This window comes from Lissotriton helveticus, chromosome 1_2 (assembly GCF_964261635.1).
Source record: "Lissotriton helveticus chromosome 1_2, aLisHel1.1, whole genome shotgun sequence".
Lineage (NCBI taxonomy): Eukaryota > Metazoa > Chordata > Amphibia > Caudata > Salamandridae > Lissotriton > Lissotriton helveticus.
The window spans coordinates 346247448-346262510 of record NC_136058.1 but is presented as its reverse complement, the minus strand read 5'-3'; the positions used below and the strand labels follow the sequence as shown (position 1 = coordinate 346262510).

Below are 15063 nucleotides of genomic sequence, written 5' to 3'. Positions count from 1 at the left end.
CGCTAAATTTCCATTTTTGTGCCGCTAAATTTGCTAATCCATGCCGCTATATCCTGGGGGGTCTGTAAGTATTTCAGAGCAACAACATGGACGATAAGTAATTGACACGACTCGAAAGAAGTCCGACACCTATTTATATATAAGGCTGCCGGTTTTCCGTTTTTACTGATTGTTACAGATAAATACAGACAGAAATGTATGTACAATATGTTTCCTGTCCGTATTTATTTTTAAAAGTGGAAAAATACTGAAAATTATGCTTTTTGTAGAAGACGCTCTATGCTGTCTTTCATGAATTCCAGGCAACAACTGAGCATATAGACAGCATGAAGAGTTAAAAAACAGGATGAGATTTCCTTAAATCAGCGGTCTTCAATCTGTGGGGCGCGACCCCCAGTGGGGTCGTGGAGTCCTGGGAAGGGGGTCGCAGATTCTGCAGAGTGCAGTTCCTGGCATTGGGCTGATCGAGGGTGCTCACGGCGGAGGCATAATTGACACCGAGGTGTGAAAAACATCAACGCCTCATTAACACGTGAAAGGTCTTTTAAAGACCTGTCAAGTACTTGGGTGTGACTGTGTGTGTGTCCCTGAAGCTGTTTCAGCCGGGCTCACAGACACGAGCTGGGGGGACCTGGGGGGGGGGGGCTGAGGGAGCAGGGTGTAGTGTAGCCCTTTGAGTTCAATGGATGTTGCGCGCCTGGAACTGTGGGACCCGTGACACGTCCCCCGCCCCCAGCCCCCAGCAGGGAGGCACAGAGATGCCCTCCCATGAGCGGGAAAGAAGAAGAAAGACGACGCAGAGAGATACTGATTTCCCCCCCCCCCCCCCCCCCATGAGAGAGGCACAGAAAAGGTGGGTGGATGAATGATAGGTGGATGGATGGATGTAAGGCTGAAGGATGGATGGATGTGTGAAAAGGTGGGTGGATGAATGATGAGTGGATGGATGGATGTGTGAAAAGGTAGGTGGATGAATGATGAGTGGATGGATGGATGTGTGAAAAGGTGGGTGGATGAATGATGAGTGGATGGATGGATGTGTGAAAGTGTGGGTGGATGAATAATGGGTAGATGGATGGATGAAAGGGTGGATGGATGGATGTGTGAAAGTGTGGGTGTATGAATGATGGGTGAATGTATGGATGAAAGGGTGGATGGATGAATGATGGATGTATGGATGGAAGGATGAAAGTGTGGATGGATGAAGGATAGATTGGTGAAGGATGGATGTATGGATGGGAGGATGAAAGGGTGGATGGATGAAGGATGGATGTATGGATGGGAGGATGAAAGGGTGGATGGATGAAAGATGGATGTATGGATGGAAGGATGAAAGGGTGGATGGATGGATGTGTGAAAGTGTGGCTGGATGAATGATGGAGGGATGTGATGAGGTCTAACAGGCGCATTTATGGTTGTCAAAAGTTGATGATGAGGAGTACCAGTTTCTGGAAACTTTTGTCGGAAGGGGGTCCTTACGCCTAAAAAGGTTTTACAAGGGGGTCTCGGCATAAAAAAGTTTGAAGACCTCTGCCTTAAATACAGGCATGTGTTAACATATATTTGCAGTGTAATGCTAATATGTACCTGCGAGTGTATTGTTTTGTTGTATGTGGCTATTTAATTTTACTTAATTTGCTAAAACTTGACAGGCATCCATGTATGAGGCACATCGAAGTTTAATAAATGTGGAAATACACCATTTTATGACTCCATTTATTCTCAAAACACAAAATAAATATGGATAAATGCCAATAAGATGGCCAAATAAATATGGATAAATACAGACAGAAATGTTAAAAAGAATAAATACCATAAAAGCGGGAGCCCTATTTATCTATACTACTATTGAACCTTTGAGGCGGGTAAACTCGGGAACCACAGTGCCAATCCACACACCCGATACATCGTTGTAATCGTCAGGGTGTGCAGATGGACATAGGCTATATAAGCGTAATAAATATACGTTATTTAAAAAATTTACAGAAAAAAAAAGTAGTCCCTTGGAAGAAGCGCCGGCCGCGACGTGCGTGCCCGACGTGAGGAGCGCGGGGAGGAGCGGCGTCCTGGAGCGCGAGGAGGACTGGCGGACATGGCACAGGGAGGAGCGGTGAGGAGCGGCGGACAGGCGGTGAGGAGCGGCGGACAGGCGGTGAGGAGCGGCGGACAGGCGGGGAGGAGCAGTGAGCGGCGGATGAGGTAGGTTATTTATTTATTTATTTAGGAGCGGTGAGCGGCGGAAAAATGAAGCAAAAATGAAAATTGTGAGCAAGAGGAAACAAACGGAGCATTACAAAAGTGAGCCAAACGTGCATTACTGGAGGAAAAAGTTACGTGTGCAGGTTACAAAAGCGTACATTGTGAGCAAGAGGAAGCAAACGGAGCATTACAAAAGTGAGCCAAACGGTGCATTACAGGAGGAAAAAGTTACGTGGGCAGGTTACAAAAGTGTAGAAAGTAAACATAGAGGTATAGGAGGAAAAAGTGACGTGTGCAGGTAGCAAGAGGAAGCAAACGAAGATTAAAAAAGTGAGCCAAACGGTGCATTACAGGAGGAAAAAGTTACGTGAGCAGATTACAAAATCGTACAAAGTAAACATAGAGGTATAATACTGCAATATATGGAGGAAGGCTCCGGGGGACCCACGGAAAACGTCGGGGCGGGCGGGGCCCTGAAGCCTAATTGCTCCCGGACAACGTCGGGACGGGCTACTAGTAAATAATAAGCAGAATTGTTTTTAAAATCTGACACTTAAACGAGCACAATCGGATCAATATAACTGGAGTTATGGATTTTAGAAGGAAAAATAAATCAGTGCAATTCCCAAAAACAAAATTTTAACGTTACGGTCAATGGATAAAGCACTACTTTGGCCACTTGCTGGTCGAGTCCACTGGGGGCTAAGGTGGTGCAGGTCCAGAACCAGGCCATGCCAGTCAGTTGAATTTTACCTGCCTCGTAGGGCCTAGGTGGAGAGTGGTGCTGGCTGTCCCAGATGCTGAACCGTGAGCCGAGGTGTTTTTACTGCTTAGACAGTGCTGGTGAGGAAACGGATTTCACAACTCGACAACGGGACCACTGGTGAGGGATGTTGGAGGTGCTGCGGAGTTCCCTCAAGGAGCAGCGTCGAACAAAGGCCGTGGTAGCTGACCTGACCACCAACAAGCCTTGTCAGTGGTAAACACAGCGTGGAGTTACTTCTACGTCCGGGAGGTTGGGGAAAATGGTAGCGACCTGAAGCTTCCTGGAAACCCCAACCATCTGTGAGCCTTCTCGCTAACTCACCCCTACAACCCGACAATCCTGCACCCCTTCATGTGGCTCTCTTTCGTGGGCTGTCGGCCCTCACCTGGCGTTTTCAAAAGGAAAAAACACGATCCACCCCAAAAAAACACAAATGCCTCTTCTCCTCAGCCAAACAGAACATCAACCATTTCAGAGCTACTCAGTGGAAGCATGAGCAACCAACCCCAGTGACGTAACACTGGGGTTGTACCTGTGTTTGGTACTCTTTTGTAACATGCACACGCCACTTTTCTCTTGTAACACACTGTTTGCTACCTCTTACATTTTGTTTGCTTTAGATACTTGCACAAGTGCCACCACTGCCTACGTAACATTTGTTCTTGTGCTTGAGTGTCTGCCATATATTGCAGTATTATACCTCAAATTGTACTTTGTTTTCTCTTGTAACATGCACACGTCACTTTTTCCTCCTGTATTGCACCGTTTGCTACCTAGTCCTGCCAAGCGTCACGCAACAGGTGTGACGCTCACGCATTTCAGTGCGGTGATCCGCATCACCGCACTGAAATGCATTGTCACGCATTTCAACTTGTGCCAGGCTCGCCAGCGGCACTCCAGTGCCCGGGCTCTCAGTGGGCTGAGAGAGGTGCTGCCAGCCGCCCGAGTGCCTAAACAGTTAACTGAGAGACTCTGCTGCAGCGCTCAGTGGCGCGCTACAATGTATCTAGTCTCTCTGCCAGCAACTGCCTGTGCTGTCCGACTAAGTTCCTGTTGCCCGGAAACTGTAAACATCATGCGCAAACAAATGGTGCAGGCGGCGCCGGTGCGGCTACTCAGACTCTGTCCTAGTCTGCTGCAGGGGGGCCGGGCTGCCCTCTGAGTCGTAATACTCAACTGTCAATCACCGCACCAGGGGGCCGGGATAGATTAATCCGGATGTGCTGGCCCGGCCGCCGCGATAGTGCTGTCACGTCCGGAGGAAGTAGGGCAAGTGCTGCAGAAGCGGCGGGGGATTAGCACGAGTGCAGGCTGCACGGCACGAGAAGCTCATGTCTCTCTGAGCGCCATCATGGCCGCGCGCTTTGACACTGCAGCTCGCACCTTGCCCCAGGCCCACCTCTGGCAGCTGAGCTCCTCAGGTCAGCAGAGCGCCCCGGCGGCGGCGACAGACTCACTGCTGCTCTGGCCAAGCTGCGCCCAAGCCCGAGGTCGGAGGACTGTGGAGCGTGGCCCGTGCTCGGGGGTGACGGGGGCCGCGGCCCGGCGGCGGCCGAGGAGTGACAGTGTCCGTCGGGATGAAGCAGCAGGCACAGCTGGCAGGCAGACTCGTCAGAGTGGCCAGTGTTGAACCACATCGTGTCTGGGTGGGCACGGCAGCAGCTGAGCAAGTCACTTAGTAAGTGTGTCAGTCACTGACTGTCACTGTTTTATTTATTTTTTATGTTATGCACTTTGCAGCGCTGCGTCACGCGGACAACTTACCCCGGGTGTCAGAGAGCGCTTCAACAACAGACAGAGACAACAACTCTGTAGTACTGAGGAGAAACTAGTTATGAGGCAAATTAATTACACAAAAAGCTTAAGCAAACGTGTTACATGAAGCATAAGTGACAATCGTGAGCAAACAAGAGATAGCACAAACGCTGCATTACAGGAAAGTGGCATGATGATGTGACGCGTGCAAGTAAGTTATAAAAGCGTGCAAAGTTAGTAACAAGTACACTAGAGCCTATAATAGTGCAATAACTGGCAGACACTCAAACACAAGAACAAACGTAATGTTACGTCGTAGGCAATGGTGGCACTGTCTGGTGCAAGTGTGACAGCAAACAAAATGTAGGAGGTAGCAACCATGTTAAGAGAAAAGTGACACTCAGCAGCAAGAACTCAGAGCTGTTTGTTAACTACTACTCCCGTGACATGCGTTTATTTAAAAAAAAAAAAGGCAGAAAGCCTAGGCTGCGAATGTAGTAGGAACAGTAGTTTTCAAAGAAACTGGGTACCCGTAGGCCAGCCAGAAGGTGAGACAGTCACTGTCACACAGCAGCACCTACGCAGAGAGGTAAGCACTGAGCCTTCAGCATTATTACAGCCCATCCCCTTGGACCTTCTACGAAGAGCACTGCGTCAGGTATTCTACTTGCCTGGCCGTAGCACCACCGTGACCTTTACTAACAGGACATGATGCAGTGAAACAATAATTTCACATAATAAAAAGCATCGATCTGCAGGGCTGCTCTGTCTGATCATCCTTCCTGAGTCAGAGAGCCTGCTGCCCCTGGTTAGTCTGACCCAATACCTCTGCAGCACGTGTTATCACAGCAGCTGCTCTGAGTGTCATCTAGGGCTGTGAATAGTGGGTATTATCAAGTCCGAAGTCGGGTCCGTGCATGTACACAGGGGCGGCTGGTGACAGTTTACAGTGGTGGGGCGCAAACTGATTTGCGAGTGCGGGCCCCAGTCCACTCTGGCCGGCGCGCTCCCCCCCCGACCCACATACACAACACTCAAAGAAATGTATTCACACACGCATACACACCAAACATTCATGCATACACGCACGCTCGCACCAAACACTTTAAAATAAAAGAAAAACACACACTCTTAACTTGCTGCAGGTTCCGGTCCGTGCCACCTCTGGGCTCTGCTCCCCACACGTCACAGGCTCACAGTGCCCCTGGCCAATCCTGGCGCCAGGGGCACAGGTACCTTCTCACCCGCCGCACGCCCATTAGGGCTCCTAATAGGCATGCGCAACGCCGCAAAAACACAAGTGCGCATGCGTGGGCACGGGTAAAAATTCACCCTCCGTCCCCACTCATGCGCACTTGTGTTGCCGCCTGTACAATCATGTCAATCAATCAACATGACGCCCGCCCGGCGGTCTGACGTCATGTTGATTCATTGTCATGATTGTCACAGTCTTAACTCAAAAACGCCGAGGGAGCGGCGGGTGGCGCTTCGGGCAGGGGGGGCTCCGCCCCCACGCCCCAATGGACGAACCGCGCCTGCATGTACATTTACACTCTCAGTGTTCTTCACAGTGTCTTTTTTTCTGATTTGTGAAGTGGCCTGCCCGAAACACACTGAGTCACACAGACAGAGACCTGTGTTGTTGACTTCAGTGTGGCGCCTCTCTGCTCACACATCCTGTTGAGTTGGGGCCTGGACGGTCCGAGAGGCCTGCCACAACATAAGACTCAGACTCGAGGCCCAGCCCAGGGATCCCCATCTTGTTGCTAAGCTATGGCCCGGCTGCCTCGTGATCATTACAAGGCAAGCTGAGGAGTGGCAGAGCTGAGCCCCAGTGATGTCACCAGCCCCTACCAGCACAACAGGTGGCCAGCCCGGTTGCTTTCGGTTCAGCCTGCGCCTCATGATCATCCACGACGGTTACAGGAGGGAGCAATGGGATTAGTCTCCTTCCATTTCTGGTGTTCTGCAACAGTTTCAAGAAGTTCTTGGAGTTTCTTGTTGCTCAGTTGGCTGAAATTTCTGATATTTATAATTTTCCCTCGCCTTAATTGCATGATTTTTGCTCGCGAGAAAGTGTCACTCATAGTCGTTGAAATGTCACTTATAATTTCACTCAAATTTTTAAAATGTCACACATGGCAATCTGAAACCTTGGCAGCTGTGGAATCATGTATTTTGTTGCTCACAACTGTCACTTTTGCCTCATGTAACGTAGCGTTTCCTTTTTGTAACATGCTGACTTGTAATTTTCTCCTCATGTAGCATTACTGTTCCTATTGTGAAGCGCTCTGACACCTTCGGGTGAAGTCCGCGCTATATAAAAACGCATAAAATAAATACATTAATTAATTTTAAAAAAACTGCAGAGTATGGGGGGGGGAGTCTACCTCAGTCTCTGGTATCTCACATTTATCAGCAGCCCCATGCTGCCGATTCTGAAACAAATAGATGTTTATTTATTTGCCGCCACAAGTTGCCTTTGCTGCTGGTTTCACGTCTGTTCCCACTCTTGCAGCCACAGGTATAAATAACAGGTCATGCCATTGGCCGGGAAAGGCGGTGGGGGGAGGGGGTAAAGTGGGGGAACGGAGAGAAAGGGAAGAGGGAGGCAGTGGCTGGGAGAGAAGGACTTGCTGAGGCTGACATGGAAAGAAGACGGATGAAAGAATGACAGGAAAGATTTGTATGCGGATAATGCCGACGAAAACGAAAAGTGCTTAAAATGCACTGGCCTTTCCAAACCGGGCACATGTCAGTCTAGCAGGAGCAGCAGGTTGTGGAAGATGTGTCACGTGACCTTCGTATAAAACGGATCACTAACGTGGTTGGATGCACTGTGCGTGTTAATAGTTCACTATCAGAACTTAAACCAGTAGAGAGCGCAGGAGGAGGCTCCGGTCGCGGCCACGTGGCCTCCCTGAAACAGGGAGGAGTCGCCGGGGCCAAAGTTTGACTGCTCTGTAGTGGTGATTGACAGCAACAGAGGGGCGGGATCAGCATCATGATATATGTAAAAATGAGTTCATATCCTGTTTGGAAGGCTGACCATAATCGCCAGCAATGAGAATCTTCCGGTAGAAAGTAATTATAACCCGGACCAGAATACCCCACCCCGCCTTCCCCCACACCGATACCCTGTGACTGGACCAGTCCCGTCCGTCTCGTGCTTAGAGATGTATCTGCACTTTCACTAAAGAGAAAGTGCTCTGACAGAAGCATCACTTTTTCTCACTTCCATCTAGAGTATACTTAGACTGGTTGGTTTCCACAGGTGGCTCTGTGGCGCAATGGATAGCGCGTTGGACTTCTAGGCTGGCTGTGGAGGCATTCAAAGGTTGTGGGTTCGAGTCCCACCAGAGTCGTTTTGACAGATAACTCCAAATTTTGGGAGAAAGTTCATTCATAATTTTTTAGAAAGAGCACAAGTAGCAGGATTGGCTTGTGCATGTTTTTTGAGAGCTGCTTTTGGTTTCCCAGCCCGGCCCTGGGGGCTCTGTGCAGCCCCTGCTCCTGGGAGCGCACGGAGGAAGCCCACCCCCTTAGCATCACATTTGAGCCAAAACGTGTGAGCAGTGACTCCTTCCCACATGCAGGGCATTTGCCCCCATGCAGAGTGTGTAGAGTGCACTGGGCAGGGGGGGGGGCTTCCACAACTAATTGCTGTACAGGTGTGAGGGAGTCTTCGCAGTTTGTGCAGACAGGGTCTGCACAAACCCTCCAGGGGAGGCCAATGCCCAAGGAATCCTGTCCTGATGTCCTGAACCTCCACCACACCTCATGCTCAGTCCCCACCCTCCAGGGGAGACCAAGGTTCAAGGAATCCTGCCTTGATCTCCTGAACCTTCACCAAATACCTCACGCTCAGTCCCCACCCAATGACCCTCCAGGGGAGACCAATGTCCACGGAATCCTGTCCTGATCTCCTGAACCTCCAACAAGTACCTCATGCTCAGTCCCCACCCACTGACCCTCCAGGGGCAGAGCAATGTCCAAGGAATCCTGTCCTGATCTCCTGAACCTCCACCAAATACCTTGGGCTCAGTCTCCACCCAATGACCCTTCAGTGCTAAACCTCTGGCACCTTCAGTCCTGTTGGATATGATGCCGCCTCCTCTACTGATGCCAGTGCCCTGTGCCCCCTGCAGACACTTGACCAGGGACAAAGCTGTCCACGTAACTGGTAACACCGACCATTGTCTATATAGTGTCGCCAAACCCTGCTTAATGGCGCATATTAATGATGCTCCCTAATGGTGCAAACCATTGTTCAAGGTGAAATTCAGGGCTGCCCCATGGATAGTTCACCCATCACTGGCACGCCCAGGCGGCTCCTCCATTAGGGTGGAGGAGTGTCGCACCACAGCTTTCTTGCAGTGCAAGAAGCAGAAACTTAAAATGGTATTTTAAATACCATTTTATGTTTCTGCTTCTCGCACTGTGAGAAAGCAGAACGTATGCCTGTTTGGGGATGGGCAGGTCAGGGAGGAGTGGCTAGCTCAATGCTGTGAGCCCTGGCGGTTGGGTCGGCCCTCTAGGGCCGACTAAACCAGCCATGCACACTCTCCATTTTCTCTATGTAAGCTGCGGTCTACATAGAGAAAATGTCCTCCCGACAGGCACCCGGCCATTGCAGCATTTTGATTGGCTTAAGGGAGGGAAGGGAGAATGCCTGCTTCCTTACGCGGGACGTTTCAGCTTGCGTTCTTCCAGCTGGTCAAATTTCTCGGCAAGCCAGAAAGGCATATCATCCTTATCCTGGGGGGCTGATTTGCATATAGCCATGTCTGAACTGGGGTGGCAGTGTGGGCTAAAGAACGGTGATGGATCAAACCCAGATCTTTTGACTGGGTGTGAGTGTTTGATTGGTTCTGATGCTCCGTCCATCACCACCCCCTTTTGTACCGCTTTGGCCGCCATAAGTGTGGCAGGGTATGCTCAGACGTGAGTCCCTTGCTCACTTTGCCACTGGATTCAAGCAAGCCGGGCTGAAGACGGCTGGAATGCCAGAAACCGGTCCTCGGAAGCTTGTTTCCGGTCCAGGGAAGGCATGGCTTGGGAGTTCGGGCTGGACTGTTCTCATGAGGCACAGGGTCAGACTGATTTGCATATATAAGTAACAAGGAGAGAGATAGGGAGAGTATACTGACACTCTTGTTCCCCGGTCAATAGTCAATGATCAAAAGAAGAGTGTCTAAGGAGGTTAAACCATCCTTGGGAGCACAAAAAACAGCCACACTGGGATGTTGAAGAAGGCCCTCACTCACCACCTAGTGATGACATGCTTCATCATCGGGCCCCACCAAAGAGACCGAGTGTCTCTTTGGTGTGCTGCAACGCCAGATTTACTGCGGAGCGGGATGGTGAGTATAGGGCGTGTTGATTGCAAAATGAAACTTAGTGAGTGATGGGTGAATTAAAATGGTCTGTAGTGTATCTGAGATAATAATTTTATTAAATGATCACTAAAGACACGAAATATTAAAATATGTGAGGAAACAGTCCACTATAATTGAGTGGTAGGTTCCTAGAGAGTGGTCGACATGTTTCTTGCCATCGAAACGGTGTTAATTTACCTGGCAATTCATCAGGACTGTGTGTGATAAACCCTGGCGGTATGGGCACTCTAAGGCCCACCCTTACCTAGGGGCGTGAATGTGAAAATTAAATAAAAAGTGAAAAGTGCAAAAAAATTAGGAATGATTGGACTATTCCTAATTGCTCCTGGTTTAGGAGGCTTCTACTTATCGTTTCTGCACCTGAAAAATAAAAGGACAGAGACTTTGTAGGTGTTAGGAATAAACACCATGGGTCACAGGAGGGGGGTGGGAGCGTATTCGGCACACCGCCCTTGACGCTCAGCACCCGCAGTCTACCTACGTCACCCTCGAACCGGACCCCGACATAGCCATATCTGAACTGGGGTGTCAGTGTGGGCTAAAGAACGGTGATGGATCAAACCCAGATCTTTTGACTGGGTGTGAGTGTTTGATTGGTTCTGACGCTCCGTCCATCACCACCCCCTTTTGTACCGCTTTGGCCGCCATAAGTGTGGCAGGGTATGCTCAGACGTGAGTCCCTTGCTCACTTTGCCACTGGATTCAAGCAAGCCGGGCTGAAGACGGCTGGAATGCCAGAAACCGGTCCTCGGAAGCTTGTTTCCGGTCCAGGGAAGGCATGGCTTGGCAGTTCGGGCTAGACTGTTCCCATGAGGCACAGGGTCAGACTGATTTGCATATAGCCATGTCTGAACTGGGGTGGCAGTGTGGGCTAAAGAACGGTGATGGATCAAACCCAGATCTTTTGACTGGGTGTGAGTGTTTGATTGGTTCTGATGCTCTGTTCATCACCACCCCCTTTTGTACCGCTGTATTTAGAAGCAGGCACTTCTTGCTACTGCATGTTTTTTTGTAGCTGTGTTTCTTCGCCCTATAATTGTTTTTGTTTATGTGGACTTTTGTTGCAAGGATAAGGTATAGAGATTCCAACTTCAAAATGGGAAAGCATGTACTTCAGATCTGTTGATTTCAAATGCAGTTTGTGCCACTTCATTTGTGCATGTGTTTATTTTGTAATTAACTGTTTAGTATCTCACAGCGCGTTCATTAAACCAATATGTTTTTTCATTCTTTAAATGTAGTCCGTGTGACTATTGATGGGCACAGTTCCAGCTCAATAAATACGAAAGTCCAATGAATCAATAATTGCCATAACAAACATTTATTTCCATTTTCGGTTGATTCTTACAATGGATCTATTCAATTTAGTATTTTTATTGTCTTCATGTTAACTTATATTCAGCTGTTGATTTTTATTCTATAACAACCTCCTGGAGTGCCACAAATAATCATATTCTTGCTGCAATGCCTTCAACTAAATTTGGCTGTATATAAAATTAATAATCAACATTGGAGCTCTTACCATCTAAGTTACCATCGAAGTTTTATTCCTACACAAGCAATTTGAAGCAAGGGTTGTATTTCCGAGCTACTATAACACAACAAGGAGCTTACCTTCTTTCTCCAACGGCCCTTCACTGTTAGCTGTGCTTTTTTGCACTCTCAGGCTCTTTGTCTTCAGGGACTTTTATCGCGAGGCTTTTGGCATTACGGTTAGAGAAACTGACTTAGGAAATTAGGAAATGTGTTTTAGGCTCTGCATCGCCTTACATTCTTTGATTGTGTGCACCTTCCAGTCCTTATCTGATTTCAAATGCAATCTTTGCCAATGTGTCTGTGCGGGTGTTTATTTTGTTCTTAACTGTGCCTTGCCTCATGGAGTTCGTTAATTTTTCTAGCAGTCTTTTTCATTCTTAAAATGCAGTGCGTGTAACTGCATTGTGGGACACAGTTTCAATTCAATGGATACGAAACATCGAACAGTGTGTGGCAATACAGACAGAGCTGATAAATTTGCAAATAGATAAACACATTTGCCACTCAGCGTCACCCTAATATTTTGTGATCTTCCGCAATTCGCAGTCTAAAAACAGATTCAGTGTGGCAACGCCAACAACATTACAGCGCTTGATAAAATCTCTTCTTACTAAAGAACCAGCCAGCCAGTGCTTGCTTTCCGCATTTGGCCTTTGATGTGCAAACCACATTCTTTTAGCTTAAACCATAAGTGCCATGTACTATCCTCGTTTCAGTTGTTTTAAATGCTTGCAGTTAGCCAGTCAGTCTATTACTTCGAAGCTTGCCTAAAATGTGACTTTAAATTTGAAACATATTCAATTACCACTTTTCTTTCTCAACACCAATATTTTCCTATTAATCGCGTATTAGATGACTTTTAAATCAAGATTTACCCTAAAACCGCAGTTTTTCCCTCGTTAAGTAAATGGTCTTTTTAAAGACCCATGAAGTACTCGGGTGAGGCTGCAGTAAGACAGCCGGCAGACCACAACAGGTCCTTTCCCCCCACTTGAGCCAGGCAGGGGGGCTGGTGTTACTCTGGCCCTTGGGCAATTCAAACCTCGGCTCCCCATGTGCAAAAGCAGTGTTTTCCCCTGACACCTTCACACCAGGCCACCAGGCAGGCCAATGGTTTGTGATGCTTTGGCTCCATCAAATGGTCAAGTGGCGCAACAACTATTAAAATCAGTGACACTCGGTTTAAACCGGGTCCGCTGATTTTCATCCGGTAGGGTACTGTCGGGCCCAGCTGGTTTTAACCGATTTTCGGACAGCCTAACCATGATATTCTGGAATATAGCTATATACCTTTGCTCACCATATATCCCATGAACTTTTAACACCATCACAAGTCAACTTGTAATAATGGTGTTAATATTTTGTACTTTTATTAATGAAATGGTTTAAAGTATGTATTCATTAGTTAAAATAAAATAATAGAATACTCTTGGATCTGTGGAAGTCACAAAAGGACTGTCCTGCTGACGGTGGACTTCCCTGCTGGTTGAGAAGGAAGGCTGGACTTGCTTGCCTTCATCCCAGATTATTCAGAATGACTCCATGGGTCAGTTAGGTGACCTATGTGAACTAAAGGGACACATCAAGCTTCAGAGATCTCCCTGTGGACACAATGTGGGACCAGTGGGTACGTGTCCAGATGTCTGGCATGGGGAGCCCTTGATCACTACATGTAGTGTGCATGTTGTATCTTGATTGGTTGAGTGTTCCTAACTTAGTATTGCATCAGACTTTATGGTGCTTTGCAAAGGAGCTTCCCTCTGGCCAAATGTGTTTTTTTGGGGCAAGCTCCTAAGACCATTGTGGGGTCACTGCCTATCTGTTGAATCGATCTGGGTATTCCTGTTTGTGCATTTGTCTACGGGTTATGTGTCACCCCACCTGTGAACTGTTAATCAGTTGGTTCAATCCTAGGTTGCAGGGTCTGCCTGACCACACATTTCTGACTCGGGGTTGATGGGGAGGTCATATCGGGTGGATTTGACAACAGCATTGTGAGTTCATTGTTTCACGTGCATATATCATAGCGTACATCTACAATGCATTTATCAATAGTACCATTTCCCCCTCTAGTTGAATTTACAACTACATCAATTGCCCTACACTTCATGACAGTCACATTATTTGAGGTTCTGTGTGTTTCTGTTCTGTCTGTTAGTACCGCACTAGTTACTTGCACCCCAACTATAACTATAGAGTGGCAGTAGGCACGCTGTACAATATATATAGATGTCCAACACAAGTCCTCTGTTTAACACAACCCGAGACCCTGGCAGGGTGGCTTCCTGTAAACATATACCAACAAACACTCCTCATGACAAGAAGTACGTCACCTCCAAGATCAAAGTATTACAAGCATTTAATTGGTACACTGAGATATGCGGCAGCTCACTTTATATCCTCAATCCTTACGTGTTTCGGCTCTCCCTGAGCCTTGATCATAGGTGAGTTCTCCATTTCAAAAGGACTATGTGTCTCTCATATACATATATATACATATATGTCTCCACTGGGAATATATAGCTAGGCCAGCTGTTCCATAGGAAAAGCTTTTCTTGTGTTGATAAACGTTGTCCCTGTTTGATGAACCTCCATGAAACTTTCTAAAAAGATTTACTTTTTGACTAGTTTGTGCATGGGAAAAGTCCAGATGATCAATCAAGTGGGCCCGAGAAAAAAAGAGGGGTTCCAAAATACAAAAAACCCAGGCATTTTCTATGGACTTCTTTGAGAAGGGCTATAGCAAAAACTGCAGAACGGAATTACAACAAATTTGTCTGGAAGCTAAATCTTTGTCTGCAGAGTGTGCTTTTTGTGACTTTGTGTAAATTCTGTAAGTGTTGTTTAGGAATTAAGGTTTACATATAATTGTTTATCTGGACAGTGAGATCCATGAGAGGCTCAAGAAACTCTTGTGGGAAGCCAATTTTAAAACAGAGCCTTCTGACTGGCCCAGGGAGCTTTATTCCGCTTGGGCCATCTCGCTTCCGTAGGACTCAGACTTCCAAGGGAGCGATCGCTCTGATTGGCTGTCAGCTACATCAGAAAAATGTGGCTGGCAGCAATTAGAGGACTCGGGCATTTTGTTGCCTTTTCCTGAAGTAAAAAAAAAAGTAATATACGGTGGTGATGCAGAGGCATCGTCCTTGAGGCCAAAAACACCCCAAAATTGGTTACAATTTCTGCGATTTCATGGGACTCCTTCAGGATTAAAATATAAATTTAGGCTGGACCACATTAATTATTTATAAGCCCTTGGGAGCTCATCTCTGGGGCTTATTCAATAAGGGGAGGGGGCCACATCATCCTGTGTCATTAAAAGCCCTGGGTAGCCCACCACTGGAGCCAAAATCAAGGAGAAATGGGAAGGGATGTGCTGCCCCCCTTCCTTAGCTATTAGATACCATG

At 47.7% G+C, this 15063-nt stretch overlaps 1 non-coding gene across 1 annotated transcript; it reads left to right on the top strand.

Moving 5' to 3' along the window:
• Nucleotides 1-7996: 7996 nt before the first annotated feature.
• On the top strand, nt 7997-8085 carry TRNAR-UCU (transfer RNA arginine (anticodon UCU)). The gene is given in 2 exon segments: nt 7997-8033; nt 8050-8085. It is a non-coding gene; the product is annotated as a tRNA-Arg (tRNA).
• The last annotated feature ends 6978 nt before the right edge of the window (nt 8086-15063 follow it).